Genomic DNA, 25,469 nt, shown 5'->3' on the forward strand with positions numbered 1-25,469 from the left:
TCATGCTCAGTATATAAAGCTGGGGGAAGAAGAAGGAAGGGGGGGATGTTTGGAGTGATGGCGTTTGTCTTCCCAAGTAACCGTTACACATGATGGTGCCCTGCTTTCCTGGAGACGGCTGAACACCTGCCTGCCCATGGGAAGTGGTGAATAAATTCCTTGTTTTGCTTTTAATTTTGTCATTCTTTTGTCAGTGCTTGCAGCAATTAATAGAGAGAACAGTAAAAAATATCTGGCTAATAAAAAATAAAAACGGGGGAGATGTGGGGGATGAATTTGCAAGTACCTTAGCACTGTTTGACACATCCTTGAGCTGAAGCAATGCCGCAGTAAAAAAGAGAGAAAGGAACATGGGAATGTCAAGAAAGAATTAAGTAAGGTAAAACAAATGAGGTAATGCGAATAGAACGGCCTATTAGAATATAACATAAGGCACGTGCTTAGAGCTATCTGACTAATAACAGAAACTGTTTACGCGCGTGATCGCATGGAGAATGTGTCGAAAATATATATAAGCAGTGAAAAGCTGGCAATAAAGGTCTTCTGTGGAACATCTGTCAGGAGTCCGTGACATTCATCCCTGAAGCAAGGTGTTGAAAGAACGAAGTTTGATTAAGACAGAGAAGGAACTAGACCTGGTTCCTCCTGAGCTCCTGTGCTGGTTTTGGCTGAGAAGGGGTTAATTCTCCTCACTGTGGGGGTCGGCTACCTTTCCAGCTTCCCGAGCTCTGCCGCGTGGCGGGGGGGGGGGGGGCTGGGAGGGGCAGGGCCATGGTGGGGGCGGCTGACCCCGACTGGCCAATGGCAGGTTCATTCCATACCATGTGACACCATGACCAGTATATTGAGGGGGGGCAGTGGCAGCGCGGGGGCGGCGCGGCGTCGGGTCGGTGGGCAGCGAGCGGCTGCAGTGCGTGGGGTTTGTTTCGGCGGTTCGTTCCCCCTCTCCCCTCCCTTCCCCCCTCCCCCCGGGGCTTTGCGCCTCTCGTTGTTCTCCTTTACATTGCATTTCTACTGTTGTTTCTTTTAATTTTAATTATTAAACTGTTCTTATCCCAACCCACGAGCGTTACCCTTCTGATTCTCTCCCCCATCTACCGGTGGGGGAGTGAGCGAGCGACTGTGTGGGGCTGAGCTGCCGCTAAACCACAACAGTCTTTTTGGCGCCCAACGTGGGGCTCAAGGGTTGGAGATAACAACAGCTGCTGGTCACAGCACCATGTTGTCCTTTTTGCAGTTGGTGTTAAAAATCGGTGTTGGTTGTTTGAGTCTGCTGTGTTCTGCTGTGATTAGTAATGTTTTGCCTACAAGATTTGTTATACAAACACTCGTTTTCAGCTTTATCTGGTATTTGGGGTTTTTGCTGAAACCGTTACTGTACTTTGGATGCCACCTTGTTGAGGCAATTAGCAATTATACCTCCTCCTCTGAGAGATTTTATATGGAGGAAATACAGAATAGTACCTTTGCAACTTTGTTCTATGATGTCTGTGCCTTTGTTACAACAACCTTTTTGTATCTTGAACATCCTTGGGTGGTTAAGGTGCACTTATTGTTAGTTTTTGGGCATGTTGTTTTGGTTTTGACTAAGCAACTTAAGAATATCACCCAGAAATCTGCCCCGAGGCTTGATAGTTACGAGCGGCAGGGCATGTGGGATAGCATGGGCAAATACCTAGGGCAGTGGGCACCCCCAGTGTTTTGGAGTTTCACCCCCGAACAAGTGCAGAATCCTGAAAAACTAGTAGAATATTTGGAGAAAGTATGTTGTTATGCTGGGAACTCCAGAGAGACACAGATAACTGCAACATGCTGGGGTCTGGCCCATGCATACAGAGCCCTGCTCAACAGTATTCAGTGCCCCCAGGGGGAAGAGAATGTCTCTGGATTGAAATGCAAAGTGACTGGCACTGTAGACAATCCAGCCCTGACAACAGGCACTGCAGCCACTCAAACCCCCACAACAAGTACTGGAGCTAGCTCAGAAAATAAACCCGTACCAGTATCAGTTGCCCCCATACACAAGATGAAATATTGGAAGCGGACATCAACTCGTTTAGAACGGGATGATGAAGAACCAGGGCCATCGCGGGGAGAGGAGGGAGAAGTAATAAATGAAATAGAGACCACCTGATCCCTGTCCTTAAGCGAGTTGCGAGATATGCGAAAAGATTATAGCCGTCGTTCAGGTGAGCACATTGTCACCTGGCTGCTCTGATGCTGGGATAATGGGGCCAGTAGCCTGGAACTAGAGGGAAAAGAAGCCAAACAATTGGGATCCCTTTCTGGGGAAGGGGGCATTGACAAAGCAATTGGGGAAAAAACCCCAAGCCCTCAGCCTCTGGAGGCGACTCCTGTCTGGAGTGAAGGAAAGGTATCCCTTTAAAGAAGATGTTACATATCGCCCAGGAAAATGGACAACTATGGAGAAAGGCATCCAGTATGTAAGGGAATTAGCTGTGTTTGAGGTGATTTATGGTGACCTGGACGATCAACGGTCATCCAAAGATCCAGATGAAGCCGAGCGCACGTGACCCATGTGGCGGAAGTTTGTACGGAGCACACCATCTTCGCATGCAAACTCATTGGCAGTGATGTCCTGGAAAGATGACGAGACACCAACGGTGGCAGAGGTGATAGACTCCGGGATTACGACACAAATATCTCTTCCGCGCTTGTCTCTGCTGTGGAGAAACTATCCCAAGAGGTCCAGCAACTCAAAGAAGATCTGTCCTACTCCCCACCTCGACAGAGCAGTGTCTTAGCTGTTAGGAATAAGCGTCCTTTGGCTCAAAGAAGGGGATACACACCACGGGCCACCCTTTGGTTCTACCTGCGTGACCACGGAGAGGACATGATGAGGTGGGATGGCAAGCCTACTTTGACCCTACAGGCACGAGTACATGAACTGCAAGGAAGAACAGTCACTGAGGGAGGCTCTTCCAGGAAAGCTGCTGCTCCAGTTTCCAGCGAGCAAGTCCCCAGACAGAGGAGTAGAAGCGCTGATTTTATTTCTAAGTGTAATAGAGGGACTCCTGATTCACATTTACAGGAAGTGAGTTGTGACTGCCATGATCAGGACTAGAGGGGCCCTGCCTCCAGCCGGGTGGAGGAAAGGGATAACCGGGCTTACTGGACTGTGTGGATCCGATGGCCTGGCACGTCCGACCCACAGGAGTATAAAGCTTTAGTGGACACTGGCGCACAGTGTACCTTAATGCCATCAAACTATATAGGGGCAGAACCCATCAGCATTGCTGGAGCGACAGGGGGATCCCAAGAGCGAACTGTATTGGAGGCCGAAGTGAGCCTCACTGGGAATGAGTGGCAAAAGCACCCCATTGTGACTGGCCCAGAGGCTCCGTGCATCCTTGGCATAGACTACCTCAGGAGAGGGTATTTCAAGGACCCAAAAGGGTACAAGTGGGCTTTTGGTGTAGCTGCCTTGGAGACGGAGGAAACTAAACAGCTGTCTACCTTGCCTAGCCTCTCAAAGGACCCTTCTGTGGTGGGGTTGCTGAAGGTCAAAGAACAACAGGTGCCAATCGCCACCACAACAGTGCACCAGCGGCAATATCGCACCAACAGAGACTCTCTGATCCCCATCCATGGGCTCATTCGTCAACTGAGGAGCCAAGGAGTCATCAGTAAGACCCACTCACCCTTTAACAGTCCCATATGGCCAGTGCGGAAGTCTAATGGAGAGTGGAGACTAACAGTAGACTATCGTGGCCTGAATGAAGTCACTCCACCGTTGAGTGCTGCTGTGCCAGACATGCTAGAACTTCAATACGAACTGGAGTCAAAGGCAGCCAAGTGGTATGCCACAATTGATATTGCTAATGCATTCTTCTCAATCCCTCTGGCAGCAGAGTGCAGGCCACAGTTTGCTTTCACATGGAGGGGCGTCCAGTACACCTGGAATCGACTGCCCCAGGGGTGGAAACACAGTCCTACCATTTGCCATGGACTGATTCAGACTGTACTGGAACAGGGAGAAGCTCCAGAACACCTTCAATACATTGATGACGACATTGTGTGGGGCAACACAGTGGAAGAAGTTTTTGAGAAAGGAGAGAAAATAGTCCAAATCCTTCTGAAAGCTGGTTTTGCCATAAAACAAAGTAAGGTGAAGGGACCTGCACGAGAAATCCACTTCTTAGGAATCAAATGGCAAGATGGTCGTCGTCAGATTCCAATGGATGTGATCAACAAAATAACAGCCATGTCTCCACCAACTAGCAAAAAGGAAACACAAGCTTTCTTGGGTGTTGTGGGTTTTTGGAGAATGCATATTCCAAATTACAGTCTGATCGTAAGCCCTCTCTATCAAGTGACCTGGAAAAAGAATGATTTGAAATGGGGCCCTGAGCAACGACAAGCCTTTGAACAGATTAAACGAGAAACAGTCCATGCAGTAGCTCTTGGGCCAGTCCGGGCAGGACAAGATGTAAAAAATGTGCTCTACACTGCAGCCGGGGAGAATGGCCCTACCTGGAGCCTCTGGCAGAAAGCACATGGGGAGACCCGGGGTCGACCCCTAGGGTTTTGGAGTCGGGGATACAGAGGGTCCGAAGCCCACTATACTCCAACTGAAAAAGAGATATTGGCAGCATATGAAGGGGTTCGAGCTGCTTCAGAAGTGGTTGGTACTGAAGCACAGTTGCTCCTGGCACCCCGACTGCCGGTGCTGGGCTGGATGTTCAAAGGAAACATCCCCTCTACACACCATGCAACTGATGCTACGTGGAGTAAATGGGTTGCACTGATCACCCAGCGGGCTCGAGTAGGAAACCCCAGTCGCCCAGGAATCTTGGAAGTGATTATGGACTGGCCAGAAGGCAAAGATTTTGGATTATCACCAGAGGAGGAGGTGACACGTGCTGAAGAAGCCCCACTGTATAACAAACTGCCAGAAGATGAGAAGCAATATGCCCTGTTCACTGATGGGTCCTGTCGCCTTGTGGGAAAGCACCGGAGATGGAAGGCTGCTGTATGGAGTCCTACACGACAAGTAGCAGAAACTGCTGAAGGAGAAGGTGAATCGAGCCAGTTTGCAGAGGTAAAGGCCATCCAGCTGGCCTTAGACATCGCTGAACGGGAAAAGTGGCCAGTGCTCTATCTCTATACTGACTCCTGGATGGTGGCAAATGCCCTGTGGGGCTGGCTGCAGCAATGGAAGCAAAGCAACTGGCAGCGCAGAGGCAAACCCATCTGGGCTGCCACATTGTGGCAAGATATTGCTGCCCGGGTAGAGAACCTGGTTGTAAAGGTACGGCATGTGGATGCTCACGTCCCCAAGAGTCGGGCCACTGAAGAACATCGAAACAACCAGCAGGTAGATCAGGCTGCCAAGATTGAAGTGGCTGAGGTGGATCTGGACTGGCAGCATAAGGGTGAACTATTTCTAGCTTGGTGGGCCCATGACACCTCAGGCCATCAAGGGAGAGATGCAACATACAGGTGGGCTCGTGATCGAGGGATAGACTTGACCATGGATGCTATTGCACAGGTTATCCACGAATGTGACACATGCGCTGCAATCAAGCAAGCGAAGTGGGTAAAGCCTCTGTGGTATGGGGGACGATGGCTGAAATATAAATATGGGGAGGCCTGGCAAATTGACTATATCACACTCCCACAGACCTGCCAAGACAAGCGCCATGTGCTTACAATGGTAGAAACAATGACTGGCTGGCTGGAAACATATCCTGTCCCCCACGCCACTGCCCGGAACACTATCCTGGGTCTTGAGAAACAAGTCCTGTGGCGACATGGCACCCCAGAGAGAACTGAGTCAGACAATGGGACTCATTTCCGAAATAGCCTCATAGACACCTGGGCCAAAGAGCATGGCATTGAGTGGGTGTATCACATCCCCTATCACGCACCAGCCTCTGGGAAAATTGAATGGTACAATGGACTGTTAAAAACTACACTGAGAGCAATGGGGGGTGGAACATTCAAGCACTGGGATACAAATTTAGCAAAAACCACCTGGTTAGTCAACACGAGGGGATCTGCCAATGGAGCTGGCCCTGCCCAGTCAGAAATCCTACATACTGTGGAAGGGGATAGAGTCCCTGTAGTGCACACAAAAAGTATGCTGGGCAAAACAGTCTGGGTTCTTCCTGCCTCCGGCAAAGGCAAACCCATTCGTGGGATTGCTTTTGCTCGAGGACCTGGGTGCACTTGGTGGGTGATGCGGGAGGATGGAGAAATCCGATGTGTGCCTCAAGGGGATTTGATTTTGGGTGAAAACAGTCAATGAACTGAATGGCACAATGTGAACTGCTGTAGAATACTGCGTGTCACCTCTGTGTTGTATCAATGATATCAGAGTACGAGCCTCCCAACCCATGGAAGATAAACTATGAAACAAGCCGTGCAGCAGTGATGGAACGACGACTGACTCGGTATGCAGCAACCCAACGCCACACACCATCTCTCCCACCCGGAAAGACTGATACAACAGATGGAGCCCAGAGTCATGGACTGGGTGAACTCAATGGACATTTTACAAGGAAGGTCCATGAACTAAGGGAATGGTGTCTGTGTATTATGTTAAAGGATGGGAAGGGGAGGGGAGGTGGTTGGTACGGTTGTATTGCATCATATGGGACCTGGGCATGGTGTAAATGGTATGGAATAAGGGGTGGAGAATGTGCTGGTTTTGGCTGAGAAGGGGTTAATTCTCCTCACTGTGGGGGTCGGCTACCTTTCCAGCTTCCCGCGCTCTGCCGCGTGGTGGTGGGGGGGGCTGGGAGGGGCAGGGCCATGGTGGGGGCGGCTGACCCCGACTGGCCAATGGCAGGTTCATTCCATACCATGTGACACCATGACCAATATATTGAGGGTGGCAGTGGCAGCGCGGAGGCGGCGGGTCGGCGGGCGGCGAGTGGCTGCGGCGCGTGCGTTTTTTTTCGGCGGTTCGTTCCCCCTCTCCCCTCCCTTCCCCCTCCCCTGGGGCTTTGCGCCTCTCTTTGTTCTCCTTTACATTGCATTTCTACTGTTGTTTCTTTTAATTTTAATTATTAAACTGTTCTTATCCCAACCCACGAGCGTTACCCTTCTGATTCTCTCCCCCATCTACCGGTGGGGGAGTGAGCGAGCGGCTGTGTGGGGCTGTGCTGCCGCTAAACCACAACAGCTCCAAGTGCTGTAACTCAGCCAGCAGAGACACAAAAGCCAGGTGGGTCACTGCAATGATTCTGAAGCAGCCGAGCTCATGGGTTAAACAATTGACATCAAGATTTGGCAGCAGCTGGATGGTATGTTTGAAGATCACAGGTCTAGACACCAACACCCTGGAGCAGTGCTTTATCTGCCTCCTACCCCTAGATGTAACACACCAGTATCTTTCCCCTTTCTCATTGGCCTTCTCTAGCAGAAGCTGGGACTTGTGTAATATCTACAGACAGATCCTATTCACTCAATATCCTGACAGGAAACTCTGTAAATGATGAAATATAAGTGGCATTTTCCATAAAAAGAGAAAGCCAGCTAAGTGTTACTGTAATCATTAGAAATTAGTTGAATTCAAATGTTAGCAACTATCTCTACAATTGCGAGGTTGGAAACAGAACTGCTGCTTACATCACGTGCACTGCTTTCTTGACAAGTTGGGGAAGAGAAATGACTGTCACCCATGGTTTTCAAAAAGAAATCAAGAACCCTGTGAGCCAAGACAGCTACTGAGAGTCTGATCTGAATTTACTGCTGCAGATGGAGGGGCTTTATGAACTCCATCATTTATTGACTCACCAACATTGTTTGCTTTTGGGGAGGCTGGTGATGCTTTTAAAACCTATTTTCCTTCACACTGTAAAGGGAACTGCATTTCTTTGGCTGGCTGCAGTGGCCTGATGTAGCCAGTGTCACCACGTCATGTGGCTAAGCATGCTCCTTCTCCCTTGTCCAGGTACTGAAAATGCTCCCTTTCACACCTATTTTACTTGAAGCCTTCTGACATCCCCTATAAAGACATCTCCTGGAAATGCCATGCTTCTGCTGGTCCAGGAGCAGGCTGTTGTACATTGAGCAACAGTAACCGGAAACACCCAGAGCTCTTGGGAGCCTCCAGAGAGTAGACAGTGTCCCTCTGCAGCCTGTTCTGCTGAGCACGGCCACAAAGAGCTGGAGCAGGCATCCGCTTAAGCTCTTCCTACCTCAAACACTGGTCTAGCAGAGTGACTCCAGGTTTAAGAACCTTGTATGGCCTCAGGCAAACTGACTCACATGGGAAGCACCTTCCCTAACTGCAGCCGGCTAGAAGTTAGGCTCTGCTCTAAGGCAGTCATCTAGCTGCTTTCAGAAGTTAATAGAGACAGACAACCATATCAAGAGATGTTTTGCCCCACTTCTGGATAGGATGGACTCCACTCCAAGTGTTTCTCCCCATAGACAACAGAGCAGTCTAGATGACTAACTTAGACTAGATAACATCCCAGCTTTTAGGGGGTTAGAGCTCAAAGAGGTAAATCCTGAACCCCTAGTCTCTGTGCCTCGCTTCCCCACTCAGAGAGCTCTTATTCTCACACTCTTGCTTCAGTTCAGTTAACAGTAAAAATACAGCCCTGAAACTGAGATCCTTAGAGGTTAGGAAATAAAGGTAGATAGGTGTCTATGGTAGACACAAGAAATTACTGCTAAAGCTAAATATAAATAAATATATAAATAAAGCAAAATAATATGATGAAAACACCCCCAAACACCCTGTAAAGCTGCCTGTGGACAAATAGGAGAAATGTGAAGGATGACTTAATACAGAACCTCTGGCCACCACACCCAGTTCTCTCCTCCAACTCCTCAATGTCTACATGAGGCCAAAGGACAACAGAGCAAAGGTCTTGGGCTTGTCTTCATTGCTGTCATAACTTCATCTGAACAAGAGTCACTGACTATCCACACTCAAATTTCTAGGCCCAAAACCTGGCCTCATTTCCCTTGGGCCACTAACCACTCTGACCAGTGCATCTTGCATGGTTCTGACCATGCAGCACAGCTTAGACTCTCCATAGCCCAAAGAGTTGGTCTTTTTATGATGGCATCAAGGTGCAAACAAATTTTGAACTTTGAACTAACAAATCCTGATTTCTGGTACCTGATTACCAAATCATTGGATTTCTTGATGTCTATCAAAGATAAAGCAGCAGCAACCAAAGCTCTGTGAGTTGGACAACATAAAAAGTTGATTTCCTACATGTCTGAAACAATGAGGTCAAGCTGGGGCTTGGTTTTTCTGCAGGAAGCTAACTGATGGTCCTTTTCTCATACCACGATGAAACCAATACAGCAAGTGCTGTCAAATTCATTTCAAATGCAGCAACAAGTTCAAAAGCTATTGCATGGGAAGGGGAAGTGGGAAGAGATGGAAGGAGAGAAGAGGCAAAGAGTGAGATAAGTAGTGCTGGAAAATTAGATGTTTATTAAGGCACATTTCTGCACAACTGCTAAATTACCCCAGAAAGAGCCAGGGCTGGAAGAATCACTAGAAGATTAAAATCTCAGTAAGAAGAGGATATATGGTCTCAAAGCCCCCAGGCAAGCCCTGTTTCCCCCCATGTACACCATGACGCTGAGGAAGGTGTGCGATCGATCTTGCTGGCTCAGTGCTGAGGGACACGTCTCCTGCTCAGCTCTTCACGTCCGCTCCTACTTAAGCTGCCACAGAATAACCTTGTGATCTCAGATGGAAACCTGACCACTGAACCACAAAGCAAATCTCAAATTTATCAAACCATAAAATGAATATATTTATTCCAGTCTTTATAGCTTGCAACAAGGGTCAGGACAAAATGTGCGCTACTAAGTCTGCCACCTTTCCATAACAAAGGATATGAGGAATGATTAGGAACTTGTTCACTTGTACAGTAGCAGAGGAAGGCACCGAGCTGTCACCGAAATCAGGAATAAACCTCATAACATCAATGTAGTGTTAAAAGGCAGGTATTCTTTATTCACAGTGCCAGATGCATGGGGGATTGCTCCATCTAATGTGCATACCTTACACACCTTTCCCATGTGATTTATATAGGCCAAAAATATACATATTCATTTTATCCATACATATTCAGTATTACTCTCTTTGGTGATTGGCACAAACTTGCTCGCTTCACATGTAAATTATTGCGCAGGCTCAGTTGTCCTTTCCCATTGTTCTCTTTTGAGTAGGTGGTATTACTTGGGTAGGTGGTCCATGAGTCAGTGGTCGTGATCTCCCCCTGCCGGAATTACCTTTTACCTACTTGGTTCTTAATCTTGGCAGCCCTGGCCAGTTTTCTCAGTCCACTACATGAAACCACATTTTGTCATCCTTTTCTGACAGAAACACATTGTCTATTGTTTCGTTCACATTAATGATTACCTAGAGACTAAAATACAGATCAAAGAATACACTGATTTGTATACTCCATGTCCCCAGACTTAATGTCTAGTTGGACAGGGCTGTACAAGGAGTATAGAAACATCCATGGTTGGTTAATTCCATCGCTCTGGTTACAGAGCTACATAGCTAAATTAATGAGATAACTATACTTATATGGTTACTGGGATGCAGCAGAATCAGGTAATTTAACAGCAGTGTCTTGGGGGGCTAAAGCCTTCATCATCCCTTAACACAGTTTAAAAGAACCTTGCTCTGAAAACCAGTAGAGCTTAGCTAGGTAACACAGGCTTTAAATCTGCCCCTAAGTTTCTGTCCCCTCTTTCTGGCAAGGGACCTCCAGCCCTTGTGATGGCATCCTAGTGTTGTATCAGCAACACACCCAGCTCATAATGAAATTTACAGCTGTGTCAGACTAAAGAAGGCTGGGTAAGGGCAGCCACGGAGCAGAATCGTGCTTGGACACTTTAATAGATGCATCAGTGTTAACTGATTTGCTCTGAGGCACCATATGCTAATCAAATGGGGTGCAATGCATGATGTCACATTAATGTCATAATAAAGGAAATCTCAATGTGTTCTATAATGTCTTTATGATTACCTTTAATTTTAGATAGCTAGTGAAGGAATGTGTGTTTAATACCTGGATCTGCTGTCTAATTGCCTAGGATATAACAAGAATCAAATGTACAATAAAAGGCCAGGGTTTTTATTGGAGATCACTGGTGACAACATAAACCATAAATAAGTCTTACAATCTGTACAAGCCTGAAACACCAAAGTCTGATCAGCTTGTGAGATTGTTTTAGGCATGTTTTGATTTCTTTTCATCTTTAGCCACCAACCTAGAAAAAGAAAATATGTAGACACAGAGGGATATAGCTTCAAAGCTGCTCCCAGGATGGTTAAATATATGGGTCCAACAGATGTTTTACATTTACTTCTACAAATAAACGTACTCACAGTTCTGTCATTCAATTCAAGCCACCCCTTATGCTTATGACAACCTTTCAGGTAAAGTCACCTGAGTCGCCTGCTCATCTTTTTCATAAATGCTCATACTACTTCCCTTCTTAACACACGTACACACAAATATACCTACTACTTTTAATTAGCTTCTGAGAGTTTGAAGCAATACACAGAATAATCTCTTATTAACAGCATTTGGGTTTCAGATTTTTTGTTTTATGTAATTTGCCTAATCCTCAATGTATTTTCCATAGGAAAATGGTAAGTATTCCCATTTTATAACTGGGGAAACTGAGGCACAGAGTTCCAACATCCTGATTTGTGTGAAAGCACTTTGGAGGTGGGAGCAAAGTTGTAAAAAGAGGCTCCCTGTTTAATGACACCAGTGAATGTTTTGCCTGATGTGGAGACAAAGAAATTGGCTCCTGCTGACTTGGTATCAACACAGGCTGGGACTGGCCTGAAATTCATGGTCAGAATGGGTGCAAGGCAGAGTGAGAAGGGGAAAGGAGGAGCCACTTAAGTAGTGGGGCAACTAGAGAGCAGTTTTATAATTTATGATTCCTTCTATCCCTCTGGCTTTCTGGAATGTGGGTCTCACTTTCATTATAATCTGTTCTTCTGCCTTCTGAATTTATGGAAAATGTGAAAGAGGTGCTCAGGATCAAGCAGAACAAAATTAAACAGCCCTGGGGATGGTCTCAGCCTCAGATGAGAAAGAGATTTGAACTCTGCACCTAGGCTAAGAGTCAAGTTTTGAACTGTTACAGGTTTTTAAGTCTGGACTTTGGTTCCAGCCCAGCTCAAACAGCATAATGGTATTACTAGGTACAGAAGTTTTCCTTCTCCCTCTTCTTTTCTTCAAAGTTCAGGTCTCAAATCAGTGTTACTGTTTCTAAAGCTATTAAACAGAGCTGATCCAAAAGGAAAGATTAACATCCAATTGTCCATGGATGCTTGTCTATATCATCTTCACAGCCTCTATGGACTGAGATAGCACAAAAACCCTAAACAACACCTTGTGCTTAACATCTTTGCTGGCCAGTTCCACATCACGATAGCTCTTTTACTATATATTGAAACTTACTGTTCCCAGTAGTAGCTGTAAACTGTCCAAACACAGAAGTTAACCAACTCCATAGAAGCACATCTGCCTGACTTCTATGCCAGAGGCCAACATTCTGTTTTTCTGTCATCCTTATTTTTTTTTAGTCCTTAACTACCCTCATATTTAATGATTCCATTTTCCCTCATCTGACTAATATAACTTGTACAGTTTCTACTATCAGTGTCCATGTTTATATAAAGTCTAATTTGCATGGGGATGCCCTGATTCTTGACCTCTGTGCATTGCCTCAAAGCTGGATACCAAGATATTGGTTTTATCATCTAAGTCAGATCTATGTTCAAGAAGGAATTTGTCACTCTGGTACACCTGGACTTCTCAACATTAACAATGGCCAGTGGGTGATCATGAAATAACCTGGAGATGATCAACACCAAAAGGAGAAAGTAGAAAGGAAAGATCCTGGAGGAAACTAGAAAGAAAAGCAGACAAGGAAGAGAGATTATAAAAATACTCAGTGTCTTACGACTAGTTTAAGTTTCCTCTCCCCAGTACAGCATTGAAAAACACTGGTTGATATAGATACCATGGTTTCTGTTTATCCTACAAACATTGCTGCACCAGAGTCAAAAATTAAACACAGCACTTCAGCCCAACTCCAGCTGAAACTTAAGCTGAACCTGAATATTTCTGGGTTTGCCTAACCTGTATTTCTAATGCTGTTTGTTCTAAGTCAGCCAGCCCTAGTTCCCACAGGGAATGATTGAACTTAAGTCCTAATCCATATGAACAATGGCAAGAACACATCACACAAATCTAAAGCCTTTTATTTTATTTTTCATTACTTGATAGTTCCATAGCTCTAAGCATTGTGGTTTCCACAGAGGGTAGCAGCGCATTGCCAGCAGCATACCTAATTAATTCTTCCTCACCCCCCATCCAACTGACGTGTCACTTCTCTTCAAAATAGGCTACATAAATGATGATGAAACTAAGGAAGTAGTGAATTATTTAATTCCAGAAAGTATCAAAGCTTACACAAGCCCAGCATTGACTGGGCCAGAAGGATCAGTCCATGCCCTTGAGATTGTTTTTCTGGGCTCCTCCCTGTCTTCTGATCAAAATCAATGAGAATTTAGCCTGGTCTTCAGTGGGTGACCTTTTGATTCTCAAAATGCTTGGCATTTACTCTGTATAGTGTCTTTCATGAGGAGGGCTCAAAATATCTCTCTACACCAAGTCTCACAATATCCTCAAGGGGAAAGTAAGCATTATCCTCATTTAATTAATGCATTGCCAAAGGCTAAAATACAAACTAAAAGAGACTGATCCTTCAAGGTACACAGCTTGCTTGTATTCTGGTGAATTGGGTGGGGAGATGAACACACTGAGCACCAAACAGGATTAGCCTCCAAGACTAAGGTCAGTTTTCAGATCAGAAATTCTGGTCTAGCATGCTTCATCCAATGTTTTAAACTAGTGCCTTCACCCACTGCTGCATCAAGACCCAAGTAATAAAAATAACAAGATATATTTTAAATTAATTTGTTTGTGGGGGTGAGTATATGTACATAAGCTAGTTAGCCCTGAAGCGAGTTTCAGAAGCACATAAACCAATATGGTCCCTTCTTCCTGCCAATTAGCATAGCACAGCAAGCAGAAAGACTCACTATGAAGCAACCAACCTTCACAGGACTTGGATTCCATTCCTGCACTGGACAGGGCTTGGCATATAACCCTGGTGTAAGTCACCAATCTCAGATCCTCTGCTCAACTCCTATCTATTGCCATCACCTTTACGCTAATGATGAGTATCTTACTATCAGCAATGTGCTGCCTAGAAGTGAGTAAGAAGGAAGGGGAACTGAGGCACAGAGAAGCTAAGTAACTTCTAAAGTCATGTAGGGTGTCTACTGCAGCCAGGGAATTCAAGAGAGCTGACAAGTATTTGTGGAATTTACATTCTGTCCATTTCTATCAACCAGGGCCCTGATTCTGCTCTCCAGGAAATTAAAGGCAAAACTCCCTTCCACTTCAACAGGAGCACAAGAAGGACTCAAAATCATGATGTAGCCTCTCTCTCAACCAGTCACAAAATCCTGCACTGTCTTTTCCCTACCTGGACAGGCCGATGCTGCACTGCTTGGACAGAGAGCTGAGGGACAAAGAAGCATCCAGAATAATGTGACATAGTCTCCCACCTTTTGCTATACCAGTGAGAGTCCCAAATAACGAAACAAAAGCTGAGCTGTGCTACACCAGTTTTACCAAGTCGCAGTGGCAGCAGTACCTGGCTCTATTACATATGAAGCCACTGGAGAAGACAGATCACTTGTGATGGGCAAAGACTAGCTGAGCTTTGGAAACTTCCCCCCTCCCTCTTGTGTGAATAGCAGAGGCTGTGCTTGCCTGGAGCTGTGTCATGGTGAAAGCAAACTGTGGCCTGCATTCTGCTGCCAGAGGGATTGAGAAGAATGCATTAGCAATATCAATTGTGGCATATCACTTGGCTGCCTTTGACTCCAGCTCGTATGGAAGTTCTAGCATGTCTGGCACAGCAGCACTCAATGGTGGAGTGACTTCGTTCAGGCCACGATAGTCTACTGTTAGCCTCCACTCTCCATTAGACTTCCGCACTGGCCATATGGGACTGTTAAAGGGTGAGTGGGTCTTACTGATGACTCCTTGGCTCTCCAGTCGACAAATGAGCTCATGGATGGGGATCAGAGAGTCTCTGTTGGTGCAATATTGCCACCGGTGCACTGTTGTGGTGGTGATCGGCACCTGTTGTTCTTTGACCCTCAGCAACCCCACCACAGAAGGGTCCTTTGAGAGACCGGGCAAGGTAGACAGCTGTTTAATTTCCTCCGTCTCCAAGGCAGCTACACCAAAAGCCCACTTGTACCCTTTTGGGTCCTTGAAATAGCCTCTCCTGAGGTAGTCTATACCAAGGATGCATGGAGCCTCTGGGCCAATCACAATGGGGTGCTTTTGCCACTCATTCCCAGTGAGGCTCACTTCGGCCTCCAATACAGTTAGCTCTTGGGATCCCCCTGTCACTCCAGCAATGCTGATGGGTTCTGCCCCTATATAGTTTGATGGCATTAAGGTGCACTGTGCACCGGTGTCCACTAAAGCTTTATACTCCTGTGGGTCGGACGTGCCAGGCCATCGGATCCACACAGTCCAGTAAACCCGGTTATCCCTTTCCTCCACCTGGCTGGAGGCAGGGCCCCTCTAGTCCTGATGATAGTATTCGTCACTCACTTCCGGTAAATGTGAATCAGGAGTCCCTCTATTACACTTAGAAATAAAATCTGCGCTTCTACTCCTCTGTCTGGGGACCTGCTCACTGTAAACTGAAGCAGCAGCTTTCCTGGAAGAACCTCCCTGAGTGACTGTTCTTCCTTGCAGTTCACGCACTCGTGCCCCTAGGGTCGAGGTAGGCTTGCCATCCCACCCCCTCATGTCCTCTCCGTGGTCACGCAGGTAGAACCATAGGGTGGCCCGTGGTGTGTATCCTCTCCTTTGAGCAAAAGGACGCTTATTCCTAACAGCTGAGACACTACTCTGTCGAGGTGGGGAGCCACTCTGCCACTGTTGGTACCCCGTCCCCTCTCCAGGACATTACTGCCAATGAGTTTGCATACGAGGATGGTGCACTCCATACAAACTTCTGCCACATGGGTCATGTGCACTCGGCTTCATCTGGATCTTTGGATGACCGTTGATCGTCCAGGTCACCATAAATCACCTCAAACACAGCTAATTCCCTTAGATACTGGATGCCTTTCTCCATAGTTGTCCATTTTCTTGGGCGATATGTAACATCTTCTTTAAAGGGATACTTTTCCTTCAGTCCAGACAGGAGTCTCCTCCAGAGGCTGAGGGCTTGTGTTTTTTTCCCCAATTGCTTTGTCAACGCCCCCTTCCCCAGAAAGGGATCCCAATTGTTTGGCTTCTTTTGCCTCTAGTTCCAGGCTACTGGCCCCATTATCCCAGCATCGGAGCAGCCAGGTGACAATGTGCTCACCTGAGCGACAGCTGAAATCTTTTCGCATATCTCGCAACTCACTCAAGGACAGGGATCGGGTGGTCTCTATTTCATTTGTGACTTCTTCCACCTCTTCTCCTCATGATGGCCCTGCTTTTTCATCATCCTTTTCTAAACGAGTTGATGTCCGCTTCCAAGATTTCTTCTTGTGTATGGGGTCGATTGATACTGGCATCAGATTCTCTGATTCGGCCGCAGTGCCTTTCATGGGGGTTTGAGTGGCTGCAGTTCTTGTCACTTTACCTTTCAATCCATAGGCCTTCTCTTCCCCTTGGGTGCACTGAATACTGTTGAGCAGGGCTCGGTATGTGTTGCTGTACGCTTCTATGGGAGAACTTATCTTGGGCCGCATCTCCGGGACACAGGGCTCTACCCACCCTGGGGACAGTGATGCACAGACATCAATATGATGGATACAAAATGTCCGTTTATTTAGCTGCGTCACACGCTTATATAGCTCTTGCGCTTCCTGTTCCTGCCACTCCTATGGGGAGGAGTCTATCTTTCCGTCACATCCCGTGATCTTCCGGTCGCCGATCCCTGTCTATTCCCCTACATCTCCCCCTCCCCATGCTACTAAAAGTTCTACAAAGGTACTTGCATAAGCGGATACATATTGCGGTCAGGTCTATATTCATGTAACTCTCGCAGGCGCTCTCTGATTTGTCTTATAACACAGCATAACAATGGCAGCCCACAAGTAACCATGGTTACTACACACAACAAGATCCCCCCAATTATTACGATCCAATCCCAATTCATATCTCTCTTTTGCCGCCCTTTCCCAGTGTCACTCTCGTTGCAATATTGTTTGCGATCTTGTCAAGGAACTCATTTCTTTTCCCAATGGCATGGCTAGCATGAGGATCCATGTCAGCAGACCCTGCAAAGAGACAACTCAGAAAGGGATTATTCATTGTACATCCTTGCACAGTTCTGCTTTCACACACTTTGCAGGCACCCACGCTATGCGCCCTTCATTCTCAACCGCAGCGTAGCCCCTCCCCAGGCATCTCAGTTTCCATCCTCTCTCCCATTGCTCACTGCCTGGGAACCTTACTCGTACCTGCGGATAGCGCTCGCCTGCTTGAGCTTTGCCAAAGTGCTTCTCCACTTCTGTAACTTGCTCCTGCCCGCGTATAAAATGATTAAGTGAATATAATGCACGCATTAAAATAGTTTGCTGAGCTGCTACGGGTATAGCTCCCTTATACCTCTCCCCCTCCCCAAGCTGTATTATTTTTGCTTTCAAGGTGCGATGAGCGCGTTCAACTATTGCCTGCCCCGTGCTATTGTAAGCAATGCCGTGTTTTAATACAATATTCCAAGCTTTACACCATTCCTTGGTACTCCGAGCCCGAAAGCATGGTCCATTGTCTGTTTTTATCTCGGTGGGCTTTCCAAGCCACACCATTACCGTGGTCCAATGCGCAGTCAACTGCGTTGCGGTCTGCTTCAGATGTTGAGTAGCCATGATGACTCCACTATATGTATCAACTGTAATTGCCAGGTGCCGTCCGGGGGCCAACTGTGGACATTCAGTAAAGTCAGTCTGCCAGATAGCATTTGCTTCCAGTCCTCGAGGGTTGACTCCTGCCTCCCACAATGGCGAGTGCTGACAGTAAGGACAGGTGGCTACTACTTCTCTTGCTGCTCTTATTGAGATGCCACGCTCCTTTGCCAAGGCTTTAGCACCCAGGTGCAGTTGTTCATGCAGTTTCTTTGCCTCCGCCAATGTCCAGACTCCCGCAGCTGCCTCATCAGCCATGCGATTCCCCTCAATCAGCGGTCCAGGCCCCGTCTGATGACTGCGAATGTGAATTACTGTCACAGTTGCTCCTCGCTGTGATAAAGCAATCTCTAGCATCAAGGCAATTTCCGTGTGTGGTACACTCTCTCGTTTCATGGACATGACTAATTTATACACATATAAGGAGTCTGTGCACACATTTATATGCCGATCTATATCCTTTTGCAGGGCCATCTCTAGAGCTTTCGCCTCCAGCCACTGCACACTTTTACCCTGCTCCTCATACGTCTGGCGCATCCAACTATTCTCTTCTTTCCACACTACCGCCGCTCTGTTCGTCTTCGAGGAAGCATCTGTGAAATATGTTGGTCCTGGGTGAGGGGTATCCAAAACTCTACTATCCACACTCAAATCCACCACTTTGGCTGTCTCGGCCCACCTCTGTACCGTGCCTGTGACGATTTTCCCTGGGTATGAGTATACTGCCAATTGTATATCCTCTTCACTCTCCACCACCTTCCGCCATTTCTCCCCATTCCACGGCACTGTCAGCTTATCTGGCTCCTTCCCAAAGATTCCCTTGCTTTCCCGTCGCAGACGCCAAATCATTCCCCTGGCTACCTTGACTTTTGTGGAGAACGCATCCTTGGGAACCTTCTGATATACCCATCGCAGTGGCTTTTCTTCCCCTGTCCGTATTTGATATAGCAATCCTAATCCTCCACCGGCGGTCAGAATCCAACCTGCAATTAATTCCTCCTGAGGGTCCCACCGCCATACTCCTTCCTTTTGCATTCGACGTTCTATCATCTGCAACTGCTGGACTGCCTCAGGGTCTAAACTCCTGGGCTCCCATGGGTCGGTCCCTTTCAGCAATGCATAGAAAGGTTGCATCTCCTCACCGGTGATGCGCACGAATGTCCGCAACCACTGCAGTGCTCCTACCAGCTTCTGTACATCGTGTAAATTTTTAACCTTAGGTGTAAGTTTAATAGGCTGAGCTTGTATGCAATCCCCTTCTATTCTAGCACCCAGAAATCCACACACTGGTCCTCGCTGTACCTTTGCCTCAGCTACCTTGAGGCCCTGTCCCACAAGGCCCCTTTGGGTGTCTGAAAAGACTTGTTCACACAATGCCTTGGTGGGCACAGCTATGAGGACGTCATCCATGTAGTGGATCATGTAGATTCTCTCCTGATACTGTTGCCTTACTTGCTGCAATGCAGAAGCCACATACCTCTGGCAGATCGCTGGAGAATTTTTCATCCCCTGCGAAAGTACTGTCCACTGCCATCTACTACCTGGTTCTGCGCAGTTCACCGCGGGCAGAGTAAAGGCAAATCTCTTTCTATCATCTGGATGTAGCGGAATGCTGAAGAAGCAGTCTTTGATATCTAAAACAATGACTCGCCATCCTTTCGGGACAGCACTCAGATCTGGTAGGCCAGGTTGGAGAGGCCCCATGTCCTCCATTTGCTGATTTACTGCTCTAAGGTCATGCAGCATCCTCCATTGGTTTTTATCTTTCTTTTTTATAGCAAATATAGGGGTGTTCCACGGGCTCATCGAGGGCTCTAGGTGCCCTGCTTCGTGCTCTCGTTTTACTATAGCTCTTACAGCCTCTGTTTTCTCTGTTGTCAGGGGCCACTGCTCCACCCAGACGGGCTGTTCGGTTTTCCACACTAACTTGTGCTGACGAAGCCCCTCTGAGGCAGTGGCCCTTATGCTAAATTTTTCAACCCGATCCCCATCTGGGCAAGGGCGTCTCGCCCCAACAAGGGGCTTGCTACCCCATCTGCTACTAGTATGGTCACTACGGCCGTGAGGAGCTTCCATGCCTCCTCGTCCATGACTTTGAGTTTCACAGGACAAGTACTAGTCCTCGTCTGTTGTTCTCCTCCTACCCCTATTATACGTTTTCCCATGGCAAGGGGCCAAGTTGGTGGCCACCGTTCGAGTGGCATCACTGTGACATCTGCCCCGGTATCCACTAACATTCCCAGGCATATCCGTGCCGGGCAACTCGGCTCTTGCGGGGTAATCATCACCGCCACCATGGGTCTCTCGTCACAGCCTATGACCAAGGCCACGCGGGGGCTGTAACCTGCAAATCTGGCTGGTTCTGCTCCCCTGCCTGAAGGTTCACTCCCCCTTGGCCCGCTACGGTGGGCCAAGCTCCTGGCGCTGGCACCATGATGGGGGCCATTTGACTCACAGGAGGCGCGAATCCCCCTCACTTCGCCCTCCTTTGGCCGTTTCCCGGCTTTGTGGTTGGACAATCTCTTGCCAGGTGTCCTGGCTTCCCACACACCCAGCACCTCCCTACTGGGCGCGCTCCTCCTCCATTACGTCCTCCCCTTTCCGCTAGCGGGCACCCAGCTTTAAAGTGCCCTTGCCGTCCACACAAGTGACATCTCGGCCCCACCCCGGCCGCTTGCAGCAGCACCCTTTCTTCGCTTCCACAGTCAGGGTTCTGGCAGGCGTGCGCTCCCGCACCGCCATGCTGATTCAACGCCTCCTGGCGCAAGACATGCCTAATGGTTTGACCCAATGATGCCCCCGCTGCCAGGGTGCGGAGGACATCTTGTGTCTGCGGATTTGCTTGATTTCGGAGGCAATCCATAAGGACTGCCTCCTTGGCTGCTGGTGGCAATTCTGATTCTATAATAGCCTTCTGCAACCTGTCACAAAGCGTTGTAAATGGCTCTGCTAGTCCTTGCTGTATCTTTTGCCAAGGTTCTGCTTTTTTTTCATACCTGCCCACTTTGCTATACGCTTTGCGGGAACTCTCCGTTACCGCTTGCAGCTCCCTGCCCCTCCTCCAGGAGCTATCCGGACAGGGAATATCCCGGGCATCAATATCCTTACTCCATCGAGGCTACAATCTCTGGCTATCAGCCACCAGTTAGGTAACTCGACTGACTGTCGCTGGGGCGCCCCCTTCGTTAAGAGTCCTGTCTGCCGCCGAGTTACTTCCCGTATTCCCGTAGTGCGCGCATAACCTGCCGCAGCTGCCGCAGCACGTCCTCCGCGGACCCCTCCGGAGCTGCAGCGCTCCGGAAATCCCCTTTTGGCGGTCCCTCTCTTCCCTCCTTCTGATTGGTCCTCCGAGTCTCTGCTGCCTTATGCCTCTTTTTTGCGCGCTGCAGGCAATCTGCCCCGTCTTCCCACATGTGGGCATCGGTTTCTCCCCCAACTTCTGATTCGCTGCTACTCGAGTTTGATCTATACCCACCCTGTCCTCCCCTCCAGGCACCCCAATCCCCCTCCTCGTCCGACTCCCATCTCAAGGGTTGCCCCGGGAGCCAGTCTCGAGGGTCGGGCAGAGGGCGGTGCCGCTTACGGCGCTGATCGTCTTTCTCCTTCCGCTCCGTCGCTCCCGCTGCGCCCGCTGCCACGTCCCCCTCCCCGCGCGCAGGTACCCGCGCCTGTGCCAAATCATCCCAGGGGTATGCGGGGGGGCATTCCAAGGGTCCTGCTGGCTCAACAGGGAACACCGCCGCTTCCCGATCCACCTCCTTGGGAGCCTCAGACTGAGTAGTTGGCCAGGCTACTCCGTCCAAACTCTCCGCTTCTTCCCCATCCCCTGCGATGCTTGCCCCTGTCTGCGTCCCCACTGCCCCTCCTGGGTCTATTTCCGGGCTACTGTCGCCTGTAGCACCGTGCAGGCACCGCCGCGCCTGCCGCCACGTCTCCTGATCATCCCGAGCTTTCAATAGTAATCGGTGTATCTTTCCCCAGAGCTGTATGTACTGGGGTTTTCCCATCATAGCCCTTTCGGCTAACTCCTCTTTAATTCTCACCCACTTATCCTTATTAAATATGTCTGCGGGACTTCGTATGAGCCCCTGCGTAATCATCCATTGGATGGCCTTTGAGGTAGGCGCCTTCGATATCGAAGTACCATATTCCTTCCCCAATCCCTTCAGTACCTTTATGACTGAATCCATGGCGCGCCCGCCGACCTGCGGCTCCCCGTCCCGCCCCTGCGTGCCTCAAGCTATCATTTCCCCCCGGCGAACTTGCCATGTCGCCCCGCCAATCACGTCGGGGTCACCACTTGTTGCTGTACGCTTCTACGGGAGAATTTATCTTGGGCCGCATATCTCCGGGACACAGGGCTCTACCCACCCTGGGGACAGTGATGCACAGACATCAATATGATGGATACAAAATGTCCGTTTATTTAGCTGCGTCACACGCTTATATAGCTCTTGCGCTTCCTGTTCCTGCCACCCCTATGGGGAGGAGTCTATCTTTCCGTCACATCCTGTGATCTTCTGGTCGCCGATCCCTGTCTATTCCCCTACAGGTATGCATGGGCCAGGCCCCAGCATGTTGCAGTGATCTGTGTCTCTCTGGAGTTCCCAGCATAACAACATACTTTCTCCAAATATTCTACTAGTTTTTCAGGATTCTGCACTTGTTCGGGGGTGAAACTCCAAAACACTGGGGGTGCCCACTGCCCTAGGTACTTGCCCATGCTATCCCACATGCCCTGCCACTCGTAACTATCAAGCCTTGGGGCAGATTTCTGGGCGATATTCTTAAGTTGTGTAGTCAAAACCAAAACAACATGCCCAAAAACTAACAATAGGTATATCTTAACTACCCAAGGATGTTCAAGATACAAAAAGGTTGTTGCAATGAAGGTGGAGACATCATAGAACAAAGTTGCATAGATACCATTTTGTATTTCCTCCATATAAAGTCTTTCAGAGGAGGAGGTATAATTGCTAATCACCTCAACAAGGTGGTATCCAAAGTACAGTAACGGTTTCAGCACAAAACCCCAATACCAGATATAGCTGAAAACCAGTGCTTGTGTAGCAAATCTCATAGGCAAAATATCACTAATCACAGCAGAAACCAGCAGACTAAACAAACCAAACCACCTTTAACACAAACTGCAAGAACGAGAACATGGTGCTGTGACCAGCAGCTGTTATTATCTGGAACCCTTGAGCCCCACGTTGGGCACCAAAAAAAGACTGTCATGGTTTAGCCAGCAACTCAGCCCCACACAGCTCCTCGTTCACTCCCCCACCAGTGGGATGGGGGAGAGAAGCAGAAGGGTAAAGCTCATGGGTTGAGATAATAACAGTTTAAGAATTAAAATAAAACAACAACAAAAAAATGCAATGGAAAGGAAAACAACAAGAGGCATAAAACCCAGGGGCAGGGGGAATGAACCACCAAAACAAACCACACACAACACAATCCCCCAACACCACACCTCCCTGAGCTGCAACTGCCCCCCTTAATATACTGATCATGGTGTCACGTGGTATGGAATGAACATCCCATTGGCCAGTCACGGTCAGCTGCCCTGGCCGTGCCCCCACCCCTCCCAGCCTCCCGCTGATGTGGCAGAGCAGGGGAAGTAGCAAAGTTCCCCAACCCCCACATTGAGGAGAATTAACCCCTTCTCACCCAAAACCAGCACAAGCTGCTGCAGTGCCAACCCGTTGATCGTACTCCCTTAATTAGCCTGAAAACAACATGTGATCCATGCTCCAATTTACCAGTAAGGATTGGATAGATGACTGTTGAAGGCAGCTATATCCTGGCAGCCCTCTTGCAGCAGCAGTAAAGCATATCTTGTACTCAGGTTGGATCAGTAGATCCTCTCTCTGTGAGGGCTTGGGATGTTAGAGGGCCAAGCAACTCCTACAGAAAAGCTAATTTTTTTTGTTTGTATGGAGATTGCTTGAGAAGGGCACATTGGGTGCACGGGACCTCACTGAACTGCATTCATGTTATATATACCAGTTTGTCCCCTTTATGGGTAGGTGCATCATTGCTCAAGTTCCCTTACCCACAGCTTTAGGTGGGCTCCTGTGCCCCTGTCCTACACCTCTGTGCATAATTACTGGGTGCTGGTCTCACACCTGCCACACTCCACTGCAGAGTCAGCTCCTGTAGGAAACACCCTTGCACCCACTCTCAAATGAGCAGAAGAGTCCCCATTTGTTTAAAAAGGAGGAAAGCATTTCATATGAAGCTCTAGTAGTATTTTTCTGTACTGGTAAATTGCTTTTCCTTGCTCTCCATCTCATGGAGCCCCAGAGAGTTTTGAGGAAAAAGTGCAGTAACCCCTGGGGGACCCTGGTAGTGTGGGAAGATGAGCAGCTGATACTAAAAAAAAAGAAAAAGTTTATTTTAGACCCTTCTATTGAAACAAAATCATTTTGATTCAACCAGAAATCTGAAGTATTGACTTATTTCCAGGTTATCTTGTCATTTTAACCCTTTTAAAATAAAAAATGAAAAAGAACCGTTCTGAAAAGAAAATTATGAACTTAACTTTTTAAAAAGGGAGAAAGCAATCATTTTGTCACCTTCAAAGTGCAGCCTTTTATCACATTTCTAATCTTGTCATTATCCAAAAGAGCCATCAAATTTGACCCAAATTAGTTAAGCCCACACACACTTCTAGTTGAGCTAAAGATCTAGCAAAAATGTTTTATCTAAGTAGATTTTAACTGTCCAACTCTGCCCTTAAATCACTGGGACATGGGAATATAAGGTTCAAAATCTTAGCTTTATCACAAGTTTTCTGTAAATAACATGAGAAAATTTATTTTTCATCATATGTTAGCTTGTCCAGCTCATTCTGGAACCCCACTATGCAAACATACTTGCAATCCCTAAACAGTTTACAATTTGAGTCCAAGATACAAAACCAGAAGATAAACAGGAGGGAAAAATGATGAGGCAATACCAGAAGAGCACATGATGTATAAAACATTTCCCTTCCCATGCTGCTGTAGATTTTGTCTATTAAAAAAAAAAAAAGGCTTCAGAGCAGACATTATCTCTTACTGAATGCTTACACAGCCACAGGCACAACAGATCACAACACCTAAGCAATACAAATCGTTTCAACTCTTGCAAATGAGGCCTTTGAAAGTATGTATCTGTTTCTAGATTTTGCGAATTCTGGAAAACACACAAAGTATTGTGCATTGTAAGAGCAAAGGTACAAGCTTTAAACACACCGGCCAGTCTTATTACTTTGCTATTCCTTATATGCTGCAAAGAGAGTAACCCTTCTGTGTTGGGCATCTAATTCTTGTGTTCTGCAGATGCTGCAGGGACCTTTAGTTTTTCATCTCAGTTCTCTGTCACACCTAAGCCATGTTCTTGCACTAGACAGTATGAAACCCTAAATATGTACTTTAGTGTAAAAAAGACATTCCTCTTTAAGGGAAAACTAAGCTACTTTGCACTTTGCCAGAATGAC

The sequence above is a fragment of the Phalacrocorax aristotelis genome, chromosome W, assembly GCF_949628215.1.
Source record: "Phalacrocorax aristotelis chromosome W, bGulAri2.1, whole genome shotgun sequence".
NCBI lineage: Eukaryota > Metazoa > Chordata > Aves > Suliformes > Phalacrocoracidae > Phalacrocorax > Phalacrocorax aristotelis.